General features: G+C 45.1%; 1 protein-coding gene across 2 annotated transcripts in view; it reads right to left on the reverse strand.

Annotated features, from left to right (window-relative positions):
- Positions 1-17,139, reverse strand: part of LOC309400706 (rho guanine nucleotide exchange factor 15-like) — a 97,143-nt gene extending 80,004 nt beyond the window's left edge. For both annotated transcript variants that reach the window (XR_014176694.1, XM_081969338.1), the window contains exon 1: positions 16,878-17,139. The gene's annotated coding sequence lies outside the window, so the exon portion shown is untranslated. The remainder of the gene's footprint in view (positions 1-16,877) is intronic.
- Positions 17,140-17,942: the final 803 nt, after the last annotated feature.

A 17,942-nucleotide genomic window follows, 5' to 3' on the forward strand; every position in this document is an offset into this window, starting at 1 on the left:
CTTAGCCACTGAGCCACCGCTTGGAAAGAGGAAGAGAAAAACACCAAAGAAACCAGATAGACATGTCCATGCATTCATAGAGTTGAAGGAAGACACAGGATGAATTTACAGTTTGTTGTTGTTTGGTGTTTGATTTGAACTGCTCCTGGTGTTGTATCAGCAGACATACAAATTACAGGCTACTGGAAGAGAAGTCTCTGCCCATAGAATTTACAATCTAAAACCCTGCAGAAGTGAAACTAAAGAACGAGGGAACGGTGGCAAGGATAAGCAAGGAGAAAGTATAAGATTACGTATTTTAGTTATCGTAGAGGTAGTCCTTGACTCATAACTAATTGCTTAATGAGCGTTCAGAATTAGAGCAGGCCCAAGATAAGTGCTATATGGCTCGTCAGCACCTAATGTCAATTTAAACAATTTTATTACTTTATAATATAGCATACAAAGAAAATACAGAAGTAAATAGTAGGGAAATTAGGAAAGGGAATAAGGAAGAGAAGAGTGGGGGAAAGCAAGGGGAAAAAAAGAAAAAAAGGCATCGACTTCTGTCTTCCCTTTAGTGCAGTAGAATAAGGCACTAACATCAAACCTCAACTTTTTACTTTTACATACTACTAGTAGTAAAGTAGTAGTAAAGTAGTAGTAAAGTGGTGGTAGTGGTATAGTAGTAGTAGTAATAGTCTAGCCATTTCTATAACAATAAATCTATCTGACTGGTAAAACCCAAAATCAAAGTTTCATTTTTCCCCCCACCTCAAGCATAAAGTCCAGAAGTGGTTTCCAAGTAGAAATTTTTATCTCATTTTTTAAATGTATTGTCTTTTAAATTCAGTTTGTTTTTTTGGATATGTATTTAATTTTTTTTAACTTTTGGGATGTGTGTTTTTTTAATGTTGTATGTCGCCCTGAGTCCTTTTGGAGAAGGGCGACATATAAATCCAAATAAACAAAACAACAAACAAACAAACAAACAAACAAACAAACTAAAACATTTCAGTTACTTTATGAATGAAGGCATAAGGAATGCTACAACTTATTCAAAGCTAGTTTAATAAAGGGGGAGTTAAAGCACAAGAATGGTAACATGTTAAAATTAGTTAGCTTATGTTAGCGTACGGTTGTTAAATGTCGGGGGGGGGGAAGAGGGAAGGGTAAGGGGGGTGATAATTGTAAAACCTATTAAAAAAATTTAATATAAAAATAAAATCGGGGGTTGTCTTATACGCCAGGTATAAGAAAGGCCATACCAAAAAATTGAAACAAAAAGTACTGCCGGCAAGCAAAAAGCCACACCATTACCAGCACAGACACCGGCCTTTCAAGCGATAACCTCGGCACTCCTCGTCTGGCTACGTGGATGGATGAACACTGGGATGGCTTAGTAAGGTCTGGCTGGCGGTCTGCAGGTGGAAGGCGCTGAGCTCAAACTACAAAAGCCCCACAGCGTGGAGGCTTTCAGCCGGCTCGTGGGCGCCTGAAATTAGGGAGTCACCTTATACGCCCAGTCGCCTTATACGGCGGAATATACGGTACATATATCTTGTTGTGTTAAAATATGTACATTGCTTTTTCTCTCTTATTTCTATTCTTTTATTCATTACTCTGTTTTCCCGAAAATAAGACGTTCCCGGATAATAAGCCCAATCAGACTTTTGAGTGCATGCGTTAAAAATACACCCTCCCCTGAAAATAAGCCCTCTCCTAAAACATCTAAACGCATGTGCAGCCGGTCCCGCCATTTCCTGGGGGAAAGGGAGGAACATGTCTCACGCACCCCACATGGAACAGTCTTATGGAGGCCGCTATCGCAAACCCTAGCTACCACGCCCCTTCTCTTAGCAGCGGCCGCAAAAAGATCGACAGGCCCAGGGACGTTAGGGCTGGCAAGAGTGTGCCAGAAACAAAGACCGAATTTCCGGCCCTCTCTGAATCAGCTGATCTGCGGGTCGAGGTTAAGGGACCTCCTGCACCTCAAAAATAAAAAGGCCTCCCCGAAAATAAGGCCAAGCACTTATTTCGGGGAATCAACAGAAAATAAGAGCCTGTCTTATTTTCAGGGGAAGATGGTCACTTCTTCCTCATTCCAAATGGGGAAAAAAAAAATGACATTATTTTTTTAAAAAATCAGTATTTGTCTCTTTATGTTGGAAGTGCGTCCAGGCAACTGTTCCCAACTGTGATCAACAGGGATGGGTATATATTATTATTATTTTTCTTAGCAAAATGTTTGATTTGAGGAGCTTTCTCCATTTTACAAGGCTACATTTCCCTTTGTTAGCTCTTTGCCCGAAGATTGGAGAGAGAATGATTTATGACCGCCCAGTTTTCCTCCTTCAAAGACACGCAAGGCTATAAACGGATGAACGGCACCGAGAGCTCGCCCGAGAGCTCACCCGCCCTTTCCTTCTCCCCTCATTTTTTTCACAGCAGGTGGTCATTATAAAATCTATTTAACTTGGAGCCCGAATTAGCAGGTGTTGAAGGAGGGTAAAGTCCTCAGATAATACAAAAAAAAAAAAAAAAAGAGAGAGAGAGAGAGAGAGAGAGAGAGAGAGAGAGAGAGAGAGAGAGAGAGAGAGAACATAATAGTCCCATTGCATTGAACAGTGAAGGGTGGAGAATCCAGCAGTGCTACCCCTTTCCCACAATGCCGCTGGAACAGCTACATCACAGGCAGGGGTTGGGTTCCTGCCAGTTCTAACCTCTTCTATAGAAGAGGTTCCACAAATCTACAGTGCCGTTTAGAACTGGTTCCAGCTCCCTCCCCCCCGCCTGTCCGCACATCATCAAGATGAAGAGCGAGAGGAGGAATTCTGGGAGTTGAAGTCCACAAGTCTTAAAGCTCTCAAGTTTGAACACCCCTGGGTTTTTTTTTTAAAGGGTTAGGGGTGCAAGGGTCTTGTAACTTGACAGCTTTAAGACTTTCACATTTCAATGACAGAGTTCCTGAGCCAACATGACTGGAGGAGGAATTCTGGGAGTTGAAGTCCACAAGTCTTAAAGCTGTCAAGTTTGAACACCCCTGGGTTTTTTTTTTCTAAAGGGTTAGGGGTGCAAGGGTCTTGTAACTTGACAGCTTTAAGACTTGCGTGCTTCAAATACCAGAGTTTCTGAGCCAACATTTTGGTTGCTAATCAAGAGCGTTGTTAAGTGAGTTTCACCACATTTAACAAGTTGGCCACGCCCACCCAGTCACATGACTGCCAAGCCTCTCCCACTCAGTCACATGGCTGGCAAGCCACTCCCACCCGGTCACATGGCTGGCCAGCCACTCCCACCCGGTCACATGGCTGGCAAGCTACTCCCACCCAGTCACTTGGCTGGCAAGCCACTCCCACAAAGCAGGCCACACCTACAGAAGAGGTTCTAAAAAAAATTGAAGCCCACCACTGATCGCAGGGCATTATGGGAAATTAAGACAGCAATTAAATTCAGATGTTGGCTGGGTGCCATTCAGTGTGATACAGGATACCATTGGAAGAAATATCTGTGTCCAGGTCCAAGCCAGGAGAAAGGCACTGGAGACAAAATGGAGGCTGGAGGCTGATTCGATAGAGGGTCCATTTATTGATGGACAGGTCCACGTAAGTTGTGTTTCTGGTGCAGCTGACCACATGGAGCTAAGAGTGGGGGCGCTTTATACTTCTTCTTGGGCTTTGCACTTGAGCTTCCTGTTCCTATACAAGGGCATGTACTCTATTGCCTGCTGTCAGACTTCCATCCTAGGAGTTTGTCTGAGCTACATTTGGTTGAAGTTTGGGCTGATGCAATAAAGGGGCTTTGGGCAATGCCTATTGTGGCTGAGGGCTAATCCTACCCTTGTGGGATCTTGGGTGAGGGTATTTCCTTATGAATAGAGCTAGCTATCTCTTAAGTGCTGACATCTGCTGAAGGCTATTAAGAAAAGTGGGGGCTATTAAGATAGAGCCTGCCTCTAAAAAAACATGTTTCTCCATTTCTCATCCAGGGAAATATAAATATTCTGCCTTTTTAATATTTCATAAAATATTTCATTCTTCTAGGACAGTGATGGCGAACCTTTTTTGGCTCCTGTGCCAAAAGTGGAGGGAGCACGGGGGGGGGGGGTGTCGTACACTGGCGTGCCACACCCATAATGCTATGCATGCAACATACACACATCCTGCTTTTGCTGCGGTTTTTTTGACCTCCCCAGGCTCCAGAGACTTTCTAGGAGCCCGGGGAGGCCGAAAACAGCCTCCCCTGCCCCCCGATGCCCTAAAGCCTCCGGAGGGTGAAAAACGGACGTACGGGAAATCCGGAGGTTCGAGAATGGTGTCTTCAGGTTTGTCCGTAAGGCTGATTTTCGACCTCCGGCTTCCCTGAAGGCTCTGGAGGTCGAAAAACGGACCTACGGACAAACTGGAAGTCACTTCCGGTTTGCTCATAGGGCCGGTTTTTGCCCTCCGGAGCCTTCAGGGAAGCCTCCGGAAAGCTGTCCAACTGACAGGGCAACGAAAGCCTGCTCAATTTTCCCTCCCAGTATAGAAATTCTGAAGAAATTTACAAGCCATAGCACAAGCAGAGGGCTTATTGTTCATCTCCGTTCCCTATTCATCATTGTCCACTGTTTCTCTTTGAGCATCATCTTGGATTTTATGCTCTGTTTGAAGTGACTGGAGTTGAATGCAAATTGAGGAATGTGATTCCCACAGAAGGGAGATTCTTTTTCATCTCTCCGGCTCGGTGGAAATTGGAGGTTGAGACCCCCAAAGAGAAATTGCTCCCTCCATTTTCTTCATTATGTAGGGGAAGGGAGGGAGGAAAAGGGGAGGAGGGGGGAGGGAAGGGAAGAAAGGGGACGAGAGGAAAGGGGGAGGGAGAAAAAGAGACAGGAAGGAAGGAGGGAAGAAAGAAAAGAAGGAAAGGGGGAGGGGAGGGGAGGGGGAGGAAGGGGAAAGGGAAGGAAGGGAACAGGAGGAAAACGAAGGGAGAAAAAAGAGAGAGGAAGGAAGGAGGGAAGGAAGGAAAAGGGTCAGGGAAGGGAGGGGAAGGAAAGGAAAGGGAGAAAGAGAAAGAAAGAAAGGAAAGAAAAAGAAAGGAAGGAAAGGGGGAGCGGAGGGAAAGGAAGGGAGAAAAAGAGAGAGAAAGGAAAGAAAAAAGAGAGAGAGAAAGGAAAGAAAAAAAGAAGGAAGGAAAACAGTAGGGGAGGGGACAAGAGGGAAGGGAAGGGAGAAAAAAGAGAGGAAGAAAAGAAGGAATGGGAGGAAAGGGAAGGGAAGGGAGAAAAAAGAAAGAGGAAGGAAGGAAGGAAAAGGGGAGGGGAGGGGAGGGGAAGAAAGGACAAGAGGGAAGGGAGAAAAAGGAAAGAGAAAGGAAGGAGAAGGGAGGAAAGGGAAGGGAGGAAAAAGAAAGAGAGGAAGGAAGGGAGGAAAGAAAGAAAGGAGAATTTTCCAATGAGGAAAAAGGAAAGATTCATATCACTGTCCATAATTGTCTTGTAATGGCTAATTTTAAGCAAAATGTTGCATTAAGAGGCGGGTTTCCTCTGCACTGCGGTAATATAATAAATATAATAAATATAATATAATACGTATCATATAATATAATATAATATAATATAATATAATGTAATGTAATGTTAATATAATATAATAAATATAATATAATATAATATAATATAATATAATATAATATAATATAATATAATATAATATAATATAATATATAATGAGATAGATAGATAGAAATTATATAAAATACAAAAAAGAAAAGAAAATAGGAAATTAAGGGAAGGGAAAGGAACGAGAAAAGGGAGTGTAAAATACAAGGTGGAAGAGAAAAAGAAAGAAAAGGGGACTTCCAACTTTTCCTAGCACAGTACAAGATAAATACACTCCAATCTCAACGTTTTACTTTTACACATTAATATATAACCAGCCATTTCTATAACAACAAATCTTTCTAATCAACAATAGCAAAAATTTTCTCTTCACAAGCACAAATGCCAGAAGTGACAGCCAAAGAAGAACATATTTTCCTCTTTAAATAAAATCTTCAATTTAACCATCAGCCGATCTTCTGGTCCTTTCTCATCCTCCCGCTGCCTGACTTTTTAAAAACTTTTCTTAAGGAGATTCGAACCTAAGTTGGGCCAAAACCAAACTGGATCTCAGCTTTAGAACCTTAGACCCAGTATCGGAAGAAAGCCATCCCATCTTGCAGAGAGAACATCCCACAGCTTAAGGATAAACGGAGAGGGTCGAACAAGGTCACGCACAGCAAGTCTTTGAGTCACCACAACACAAATCCCACCCTTCAGTTCCAACTTCCAAACACAATTATGTAATTTGGGATGATTTATCGCTTGTCCTCATTGTTCCCTTCTGCCTCATGAGCCCAAATCTTCTTGGAACATCCTACATTATTTCAGAACCCGGACCAACGCTTTGGCTTGTTCCAAGATGAATTGTGGTTGTTAATTGTTTCTGAACAACAGTTGGCATCCTCTGAGATTTTAGAATGCAGAATAACAGTTGGAAGGGACTGTCAGCAACTTGCAGCTCTGGAGCCGCATGTGGCTCTTTCAGCCCTCTGCTGCGGCTCCCTGTCGCCAGTCGGCTCCACAATTGATAGGGCTTTCCGTTAGGACAGGTAGAGGAAAAAGGATGCTGCGCTAGGAGGAGACTCTATGGTGGGGGAACCGGACTTCTGGTTGAACGGGGGGGGGGGCTTCCGGTTAGGACCTTTGTGGCTCTGTGAGTCTTTAAGGTTGTCGACCCCTTTTCTAGTCCAAGCAGAAAACCCTACACCCGTGATGGCGAACCTATGGCAGACGTAGCGGAAGTGGCACACAGAGCCATCTCTCTGGCCCCGTGAGCCATCACTCGGTGCTCTTCCAGGTTCCAGCACGCTGGCCAGCTGGTCTTCACGCACGTGGGAGTGGCGGAAACCGGAAGAGTAGCCGCCCGGTGAGCATGCGCATGCTGGGGAAATGATATTCCGGTTTTCGGTATCCGTAAGCACACCGGACAGGTGGTCTTCATCCAGAAACCGGAAGACCAGGTGGCCGGTGCTTACACGCGTGCCGGAAACTGGAAGATAATCTTCCCAGCACGCATATGCACACTGGGTGCCTGTACTCCCGGACAAATGGTTTTCCAACCTCTTCTTAAAACCTCCACTGATGGAGTAGCCACAACGTCTGGAGATAAACCCTAATTGTTCAGTGGGACAACTTGCCTCCAGAAGTTGCTGACACTACATCACTGAAAGGAAGAGATTTCAATGCAGTTCCTACTACCGGTAATATATCAAGGCCTACGAATCTTCAACAGCAATAAGAAAGTAATTTAAAGTAAATTTCAACCATGTGTTTAAACGAGGTGGTACTAAGCCGAAATACCTTCTCTTTCCTTTTAATGTTGCTTAGGCAGCATTATAATTTCAACTTCAATAAAAACCGAAAGGCTGTTGAATCCAAAAATGCAGCGACGTGCAGTCGGAGGCAGGGGAGGCACAGCCTCACCACTGTCATCATGAAAAGAAAAGAAAAGTAACAGGAAAAAGGCGAGAGCTGAGGTCAGGCTGAGCTAGTTGCTGCCTCACCGTGGTTTACTCTGCTTAACTGTTTAAAAAAGCCTCTAAAAAAGCGCCCTCTACCATGAGGCAGGAGAACTGCATGCCTCATCTAGTCTGACTTTAGGCGTTTTATGATCACTCGAGCAGAGTTAAGCAAGGGTTAAAAGCCTAAAAATTCCTGACGTAGGTGAGGCACGCAGTTCTCCTGCCTCATAGTAGAGGGCGCAAAGGAGAAAAAACAAATGCTGACGCTTTAAATCAGAACTGAGCATGAATGGCTGTGGAATTCTGGGAGTTGAAGTCCACAAGTCTAAAAAAATTCGAAACCCACCACTGTGTCAGTGCCTCACCAGCCATAAACCTCACCGCATGTCACTGCAAAAATGCAACCGATAAGAAAAACAAAGTGAAGCTGTTTTTTTAAAAAAAAATAAAAACGGATTGCATCAAGAGAGGAAGCCAATAAAAGGAGGATCCAAATTCAACAGCATCGCCATGTGACTGCTAACTTCTGTCCATTTTTTTGGTCAACAATCCAAACGGCTTAACAATGAGCATCTCACTTTTTTCAATTGTATTGACGGAACCGACAGACAAGGCGAGCAAAATAACAAATTAAAAACAAAGGCTTTTTTTCCACGGCCAACCCAAAATCCCTTTGGGGTCCACGATAAGGGATTGTATCCTGTTTTACTTCCAGCAGCTGAAGACAACTTAGATAAAGATCTGTCTTCATTGTATTCCACCCACCATGCAACACCCTTATAAGGTGGAAGAGGCTAATTTTTAATATTGTACCCGGTTGTGGTCATCGCAATATATATATAAAAAAAAAAGTGTGCAGCAGCTGCCAAAAAAGCCAACACAGTTCTAGGCTGCATCAACAGAGGGATAGACTCAAGATCACGTGAAGTGTTAATACCACTTTATAAGGCCTTGGTAAGGCCACACTTGGAATCCTGCATTCAGTTTTGGTCACCACGATGTAGAAAAGATGTGGAGACTCTAGAAAGAGTGCAGAGAAGAGCAACAAAGATGATTAGGAGACTGGAGACTATAACGTATGAAGAACGGTTGCAGGAATTGGGTATGTTTAATGAAAAGAAGGACTAAGGGAGACATGATAGCAGTGTTCCAATATCTCAGGGGCTGCCACAAAGAAGAGGGAGTCAAACTATTCTCCAAGGCACCTGAGGGTAGAACAAGAAGCAATGGGTGGAAACTAATCAAGGAGAGAAGCAACTTAGAACTGAGGAGAAATTTCTTGAGAGTTAGAACAATTAATCAGTGGAACAGCTTGCCTCCAGAAGTTGTGAATGCCCCAACACTGGAAGTCTTTAAGAAGATGTTGGATAGCCATTTGTCTGAAACGGTATAGGGTTTCCTGCCTAGGCAGGGGGTTGGACTAGAAGACCTCCAAGGTCCCCTCCAACTCTGCTATTGTATTATATGTTGAGACTCTAGAAAGAGTGCAGAGAAGAGCAACAAAACTGATGCGGATGTGGAAGGCTAAACCATACAAAGAACAGTTGCAGGAATTGGGTGGCTAAGACGCTGAGCTTGTCAATCAGAAGCTTGGCCGTTCATCGGTTCGAATCCCTAGCGACGCGTAACTGAGTGAGCTCCCGTTCTTTGCCCCAGCTTCTGCCAACGTAGCAGTTCGAAAGCATGTAAAAAATGTAAGTAGAAAAAAATTGGGACCACTTTGGTGGGAAGGTAACAGCGTTCCGTGCACCTTCGGCGTTTAGCCATGCTGGCCACATGACCAGGGAGATGCCTTCAGACAGCGCTGGCTCTTCGGCTTTGAAATGGAGATGAGCACCGCCTCCTAGAGTCAGAAACGACTAGCAGCATGTGCGTGGGATTCTTTACCTTTTAGTTTAACGCAAAGAAGAACTATGCAGTTTTCCAATATCTTAGGAGCTGCCACAAAGAAGAGCGGGTCAACCTATTCTCCAAAGCCTCCGAAGGCAGGCAAAGAAGCAATGGATGGAAACTAATCAAGGAAGAAACTAACCAAAGAAGAGGGAGTCAAACTAGTCTCCAAAGCACCTGAGGGTAGGCCAAGAAGCAATGGATGGAAACTAATCAAGGAGAGAAGCAACTTAGAACTGAGGAGAAACTTCCTGACAGTGAGAACAATTAATCAGTGGAACAGAAGTTGCCTCCAGAAGTTGTGAATGCCCCAACACTGGAAGTCTTTAAGAAGATGTTGGATAGCCATTTGTCTGAAGTGGTGTAGGGTTTCCTGCCTAGGCACGGGGTTGGACTAGAAGACCTCCAAGGTCCCTTCCAACTCTGCTATTCTATTCTATTCTATTCTATTCTATTCTATTCTATTCTATTCTATGGAGAGAACCAACTTAGAACTAAGGAGAAATTTCCTGACAGTGAGAACAATTAACCAGTGGAACTGCTTGCCTCTAGAAATTGTGGATGCCCCATCACTAAAGACTTTGAAAAAGAGATTGTGCAGCCACTTGTCTCAAATGGTATACTGCACGGGTGTCAAACTCAGATCGTCACTGCAGCATCACATGTCATATTGGGACTTCCCCCCCCCTTCGCTAAACTGGGTGTGGGCATGGCCAGTGCGTGCCACATCCTGCCCGTGGGCTGGGAGTTTGACAGTCCTGGTATAGTGTTTCTTTCCCAGCATGAGGCTCTTCTCCAAGGAGTCCTTCCTTTTCATTAGGTGGCCAAAGTACTTGAGTTTCATCTTCAGGATCTGGCTTTCTAAAGAGCAGTCAGGGTTGGTCTCCTCTAGGACTGACGGTCCAACGGACTCGCAGGAGTCTTCTCCAGCACCATCGTTCAAAGGCCTCCATTCCTTGGCGCTCAGCCTTTCTTATGGTCCGACCTTCACAGCCATCCATTGCAACTGGGAAAGATTTTGATACGCTTCCTCTTCACCGAACTGAATGCACCCAAAGGCGGATCTGACTCTTCTCCCATTGTAGTCTATTTCGCTATCTTCCCTGCCCCAAATGACTATTTCCTCCGTCGTCCCGGTTTGCTTCGGGCTTCATGACATCCTCCGGTTCTGACATTGACCCAACTCATCCTTCGATCTCCTTGTAAATCGGGCTGGCCTCTCACCCCCTGAGCTTTTCCTTCTTCTCCACCCAGGACCAAAGAGGCCACTTCGACGGCGCACGAAACTCGTCCTCCAGGCACACACGTTCTGTGCTAGAGGAAGAGACTTGCAACAGCTTGTCCAGAGCCTGTCGCAAACACGTCACCTGGAGCGTGTCTACTGGCGTTCCTTGGCAGAAAAACCATGCACAAGAAGTAGCAAGCTGTAAAGTTGTGAAAGGATGCAAATGAGCTTCAGGAACACCGAACGTTGGCTGTCAACTAGAAAAGCAACAAATGAATTTCGCAAGGACCCCAGCTCGTTTCACGACTTAAAGTAAAGGTAAAGGTTCCCCTCGCACATATGTGCTAGTCGATCCCGACTCTAGGGGGCAGGGTTTCAAAGCCAGAGAGTCAGCATTGTCCAAAGACGTCTCCGTGGTCATGTGGCCGGCATGACTAAACGCCGAAGGGGCACAGAGTGCTGTTACCTTCCCACCAAAGGTGGTTCCTATTTTTCTACTTGCATCTTCCCATGTTTTTGAACTTCTAGATTGGCAGAAGCTGGGACAAGAAACGAGAGCTCACTCCATTACGCAGCGCTAGGAATTCGAACCGCCGAACTGCTGACCTTTCTGATCGACAAGCTCAGCATCTTAGCCACCGCGTCCCTTTCTCTTTGCTCTTTACTGGCCCCCTAATTTTATTTTCTCTTAAGTCCTAGTCTTGGAGTCCTAGTGGACAACCATTTAAATAGGAGCCAGCCGTGTGCAGCAGCTGCCCCAAAAGCCAACACAGTCCTAGGCTGCATAAACAGAGGGATAGAATCAAGATCACGTGAAGGGTTAATACCACTTTATAAGGCCTTGGTAAGGCCACACTTGGAATATGGCATTCAGTTCTGGTCACCACGATGTAGAAAAGATGTGGAGACTCTAGAAAGAGTGCAGAGAAGAACAAGAAAGATGATTAGGGGACTGGAGACTAAAACATATGAAGAATGGTTGCAGGAACTGGGTATGTCTAGTTTAATGAAAAGAAGGACTAGGGGAGACATGATAGCAGTGTTCCAATATCTCAGGGGTTGCCACAAAGAAGAGGGAGTCAAACTATTCTCCAAGGCACCTGAGGGTAGAACAAGAAGCAATGGGTGGAAACTAATCAAGGAGAGAAGCAAACTTAGAACTGAGGAGAAATTTCCTGACAGTTAGAACAATCAATCAGTGGAACAGAAGTTGCCTCCAGAAGTTGTGAATGTCCTAACACTGGAAGTCTTTAAGAAGATGTTGGATAGCCATTTGTCTGAAATGGTATAGGGTTTCCTGCCTAGGCAGGGGGTTGGACTAGAAGACCTCCAAGGTCCCTTCCAACTCTACTATTGTATTGTATTGTATTGTAAGTATCTCCACGGGTGCTGTGGAAAGAAAAAGTTTTGGGAGTTTCCTTAAGGCAACTAATTGAGAGTTGAATTAAAAAGCAAAACAATAGTAATAATTACAGGCAGACTTGCCCAACATCCCATTATTCTCTTGCAGGTGAAACCATGTTACACCAAGTGCTGAAAGAGATTGATAACAGGGAACAAAGGAAATGAAAAGGAGAAAATAAATAAAGGATTTAAATCCTAATTTAAGGAGCTGAAACCTACGAGGCTAGGCAAGCAAAACAGACAATCAGTTGAAGGTTTCCCAACCTGGGCCACTTTAACTGTTTGAACTTCAACTCCCAGAATCCCCCTGCCAGAGGGGAATTCTGGGAGTTGAAGTCTTTACAGTTGAAAGTAGCCAAGGTTGTGAAATACCACAATACGCCATCATGGATTCCAAGATATATTGTGAGAATTACCATATTTTTCGGAGTATAAGACGCACCTTTTTCCCTCAAAAAAGAGGCTGGAAATCTGGGTGCGTCTTATACACTGAATACAGCATTTTCGGCCTCCCGAAACCCTGCCCCCTTCACTAAAATGCCGTGCAGAGCCTGTAGGAGGCTTTCAGAGAGCTCCTGGGGGCTGGGAAAGGCAGAAATGAGTGAAAAATGGGCCATTTTTTGCTCAACTTTGCCCCCCCCCCAGCCAACAGGAGCACTCTATAAGCCCCCTAAAGGCTATTTATGCCTTTTTTGTGGGGGGGGGGGAATAGGTCCGTTTTCGTGAAAAAAGGAGCCGTTTTGGGGAGGTTTGCAGAGTGCAAAAACTTTTTTTTTTAATTTGCCTCTTCAAAACCTTGGTACGTCTTATACTCCGGTACGTCTTATACTCTGAAAAATATGGTAGTCTCTTTTAATCACACCTACCACTCAAGAGTTTTTAGAAATAGGATTTGCCTTCCTCAGTTTCCAAGCAGGGACTTGCACTGACACAATAATAGATGGCCAAGGAGTCAGTCTAGATCAGGGGTGTCCAAACTTGGGAACTTTAAGACTTGTGGACTTCAACTCCCAGAATTCCCCAGCCAGGCTGGCTGGGGAATTCTGGGAGTTGAAGTCCACAAGTCTTAAAGTTCCCAAGTTTGGACACCCCTGGTCTAGATCAACGGTCACCAACTGGTGGTCCGTGGAGAAAATTTTGGTGGTCTGCAGAAAAAGTGTTTGTATTTTTTTCATATTGCACTAAATACTATTTATCTTTTTTTAAAAAAGAAAATCATATTAGTGGTCCGCAGGATTTAAAATTATGAATTTCGTGGTCCCTGAAGTCCGAAAGGTTGGTGACCCCGTGGTCTAGATGGCCTCTGTGGTCCTTTTAAACTATAAACATACCTCACTAAGTCGCCATTTATTTAACAAAGGGTTCTCGTGTGAGCCTGTGACCCAACAGAATGCAAAAACTATAGAAGATCTGGGTTATAAAGACAGAATTATTAATTGATAATGGAAGCAGCCTACAAGGAAAATATGTATAAAATAGTCCATAGATGGCACCTTCCCCCAGCGAGATTGGCTAAAATGTACCCGAATACATCACCAAGCTGTTGGAAATGTAGACAAGATCAGGGAACATACTACCACATGTGGTGGTTGTGCCCAAAAGCTAAACGATATTGGAATAGAATAAGAAAATGGCTTGAAGAGATAACTAAACAGCAAATAATTATGAAACTGGAACTATTTTTATTGGGAATACCTACAAGGAAATACGATCATATTTAATTTTACACACTGTAATGGTAGCGAAAACAGTATATACCCAAAACTGAACATACCAACAGAGGAAAATGGGATAAGGAAAGTGTGCAGAGATGGACAGGCTCAACAAAAGAAATAAAAGATAAGGAGGAAACAGTATATTATATAGTATGGAACGAGTGGTACAAATGGTTAGAGGATAGGCGTAAGGAAAGACTAAATGAAGAAGACACAGGAATTAGAAATTAGCAATGTATATGTGGAGATGAATAAACATGTATAAATGGAAAAGGATTGTAATTTAAGGAATATATATATTAGTATTATATCTATAGACAAAGAGAAATTGAAACAAGGGGGGAGAAATGCATATACAATGGATGTATACCGATGTGGAAATGTTGGATAGAAGGAAATTGTAAAAAGAATTCTTTTTTAAAAACTGTTTAATAAAAATATTTTTTTTAAAAAAAACCAGAAAGATCCATCAGATGACAGTAAAGAAATATTTTTACTCTTTGCTGACCTCTACTGATAATTTGGATTTTTACAGCCCTGGATTTTTATACCTTCTCTTAAACGAACATCTATTTGTACTATACAGAGAATTTGTTTCCAAGATACAATAACACTAAAACCAAATGCATCGTTGGATCCTGGCTTAGTACCGCATTCAAACTCAGTGCTTCACGATCCAGTCAACAAAGCATCCTTCAGATAAACCCAAATAATCCAACCTAGCAACCAGACCACCAAGATATTCTTGTTACCCCTCGAACGAAGCTGTCTGTGCGGGTTTCTCCGCACTACTGTTTATTTTCTTTTGGCCGACTGCCTCTCGCTGCACTGACACCACATTACACAAACACTCCATCCTAGATAAACCTTGCTCCGGAGTCAAATCCCAGGGAATTATCCCAAGGCAACCCTCAAGAAGAAGCAGCTCGGCTCTCGTGCCGACCCAAATCTGGATCTCTGCTAGAAACGTTCAATCAATCAATCAATCCAACCCATCCAGGTTTTTCCACCACCGACAGAACACTGCAACAATAGAGACTTCAACAGATAATTAGAACTGCAGACAAAAAAAACAATTGCTACCAACATGACTTCCATTGAGGACCTGTATACTGCACGAGTCAAAAAAGAGGGCTGTGATAATATTTACGGACCCCTCGCATCCTGGACACCAATTGTTTCAACTTCTATCCTCAAAACGCCTTTGCAGAGCATTGCCCACCGGAACAACTAGACACAAGGACGGCTTTTTCCTGAATGCCATCACTGTGCTAAACAACTAATTCCCACCCTGCTGTCAAATTAGTTACTAAGACTGTATTACTATTATTCTTCTCTTCCTTCCTAGTACCTCTCTCTTCCCACTATAACCATGTGGGTTGTATCTTTACAACTTATATCATTTTATTTGTTCCTAGTACATATTTGATTCCTTAATAGTGTTGTTGTTAATTGCGAAGTTGTGTCCAACCCATTGCGACCCCATGGAGAACGTTCCTCCAGGCCTGCCTGTCCTCTACCATCCTCTGGAGTCCATTGAAGCTCACGCCGACTGCTTCGGTGACTCCATCCAGCCACCTCCTTCTCTATTCTCCCCTTCTCCTTTTAGTCCTCCATCATTCCCAGCATTGGGCTCTTCTCCAGTGAGTCCTTCCTTCTCATTAGGCGGCCAAAGTATTTGAGTTTCCTCTTCAGGATCTGGCCTTCTAAAGAGCAGTCAGGGTTGATCTCCTCTAGGATTGACCCGTTGGATCGCCTTGCAGTCCAAGGGACTCGCAGGAGTCTTCTCCAGCACCAGAGTTCAAATGCCTCCATTCTTTGGCACTCAACCTTTCTTAGGGTCCAACTTTCACATCCATCCATTGCAACTGGGAAAACTATAGCTTTAACTATGCACACTTTTGTTGTCAGTGTGACGTCTCTGCTTTTTAGTATGCTATCTAGATTTGTCATAGCTTTCCTCCCCAGGAGCAAGCGTCTTTTAATTTCTTGCCAAATAAGTGTCAAATAATTTAATAAGACTGTATTGCTATTATTATTCTTTCTTCCAAGTACCTATCCCTTCCCACTTTATGACTATAACCATGTTGCTTGTATCTTGTACCATTTATATTGTTTTATTTGTTTCCTAGTGCAAACGGATTGCTTATTAGTAACCTATGACTATCGCTAAGTGTTGTATCCTATTCTTTACCTTACGGTTCTGGATGAATGTATTTTATTTTTCTTTTATGTACACTGAGAGCCTGTGCACCAAAGACAAATTCCTTGTGTGTCCAATCACATTTGGCCAAGCAAGAATAAATAATTCTATACTCTAGAAAGAACAGAAGGGGATCTTGGAGGTCTTCTACTCCAACAGGAACCCCACCAACAGGATGCAATTGCATTTTTCATTTTTTCCCCCCTTAAAAAAAAGGAGTTATGAAAAAGGTTGTTTCCACGAAACTAAAGTCAATTCTTGGCTTCCCCTAAAAGCCTTGCTCACCACTTTCCCCAGCCAAAACCGGGGGTGGGGGGGGGGGGAAAGGCTGCCTTGAAATTCAACAGATGGTGCGTCCCTAGGGACCCCTCCCCAAGACTGGCAAAAAAGAGAGTGGGGGGGGGGCTGGAAATGCCAGGCTGATGAATGGGACCGCATCCGCTTTGATAGCCCACCCCTCAAAAGAGACTTCTCTGGATGCCACGCGATTCCTTTGCACCCACCCACTCAGCCTCTCTCGCTGCCGGGGCGTTTCTGCTCCAGGAATGCTAAGCAAGCCGTTCGCATTCCCACAACCGGAAGAAACTCCAGAATCCACGACTCGGGGGTTTCGCGAATCGTCTGAAGCCGGCTTGGCTAAGCGAGGCCTGACCCGATCCAGACGTTCCCGAAGCCTGGTTTCCCTACCTACGATGTCAAAAGGAGGCTGGGCAGAGGTTTAGGCAAAGCCGCTTCTGGATCCAAGATTCCCGATTTTCCCCTCCAGGCACTCTGCACGTGTTCGAGGCAAGGCTAGCAGCGTCCCCAGGATCAAACCCCCCCTCCCGATTCCCCTCCGTCGATCGGGGGAAGGGCGGCGCGTCCTTCCTCCGTCCTTCCTCTCGGGTCCAGCGATCACCCCCCCCCCCCAACCCACCTGGACGTTCATCCGGAGCCTCCGCCGAGCCTCACGATATCCAGGCAAGCGGACGGAGCATAGGAGCGCCTTTGGGAACCGGAGCAGGGAGCGGGGATTCTCCGAGAGCCGATCCCGGCGGGGTTGGGTTTTTTTGGAGGGGGGGTCGTTTCACCCGCCGCGGTGGCCGCCGATCCCAGCCGTTCTTTGTCCCGCCCGGCTCATGCCGCCAAGCCGATCCCCTCCGCCGCTGCTGCGGTCGCCACCGGCTGCTGCCGCCGCCGCCGCCGCCTCTCCAGCGCAGTTGACTCAGAGATCCGCCCCCGTGCAGGCGCCCCCGCCCTGATCTGGCCCGGGGCTGGTCCCTGCGGAGGAGGAGGAGGAAGAGGAGGAGGAGGAGGAGGAGGGAAGGCGCCGGCGAGCGAAGCCTGGCAGAAGCTTTCCCCGTGGGCAGCCGCCGGCCGGTCGTCTGTCTATTATTACTTAGCGAAGGGTGATTGTCGCTCAAGTGAAGGCGCCAGGATTTCCGGATGATTGATGGGTGGATGAATTGATTGATGAGGGATTGATTCTTGGATCATGGAGGAGGGATTCATTGATGGGCGCATGGATTGCATCCAGCCGGTGTCCACCCTGAGGAGCCACATGGATATTGTAGTCTCTGTCTGTCTGTCTTTCTCGCTCTCGCTCTCACACACATACACAGAGGAGGACCTAATAATGGAGTTAGAGATTGAACACTGGTGTCCATCCTGAGGAGCCACATGGATATTGTAGTCTCTGTCTTTCCCTCTCTCTCTCTCTCTCTCACACACACACACACAGAGGAGGACCTAATCATGGAGTCATAGATTGAACACCGGTGTCCACCCTGAGGAGCCACATGGATATTATAGTCTCTCTCTCTCTCTCTCTCTCTCTCTCTCTCTCTCACACACACACACACACACACACACACACACACACACACACACGGACCTAATAATGGATTCATAGATTGAACACCGCTGTCCACCCTGAGGAGCCACATGGATATTGTAGTCTCTGTCTGTCTCTCTCTCTCACTCACACACACACAGACAGAGG

This window comes from Natrix helvetica, assembly GCF_964273705.1.
Source record: "Natrix helvetica genome assembly, chromosome: W".
In the NCBI taxonomy this organism is placed as follows: Eukaryota; Metazoa; Chordata; class Lepidosauria; order Squamata; family Natricidae; genus Natrix; species Natrix helvetica.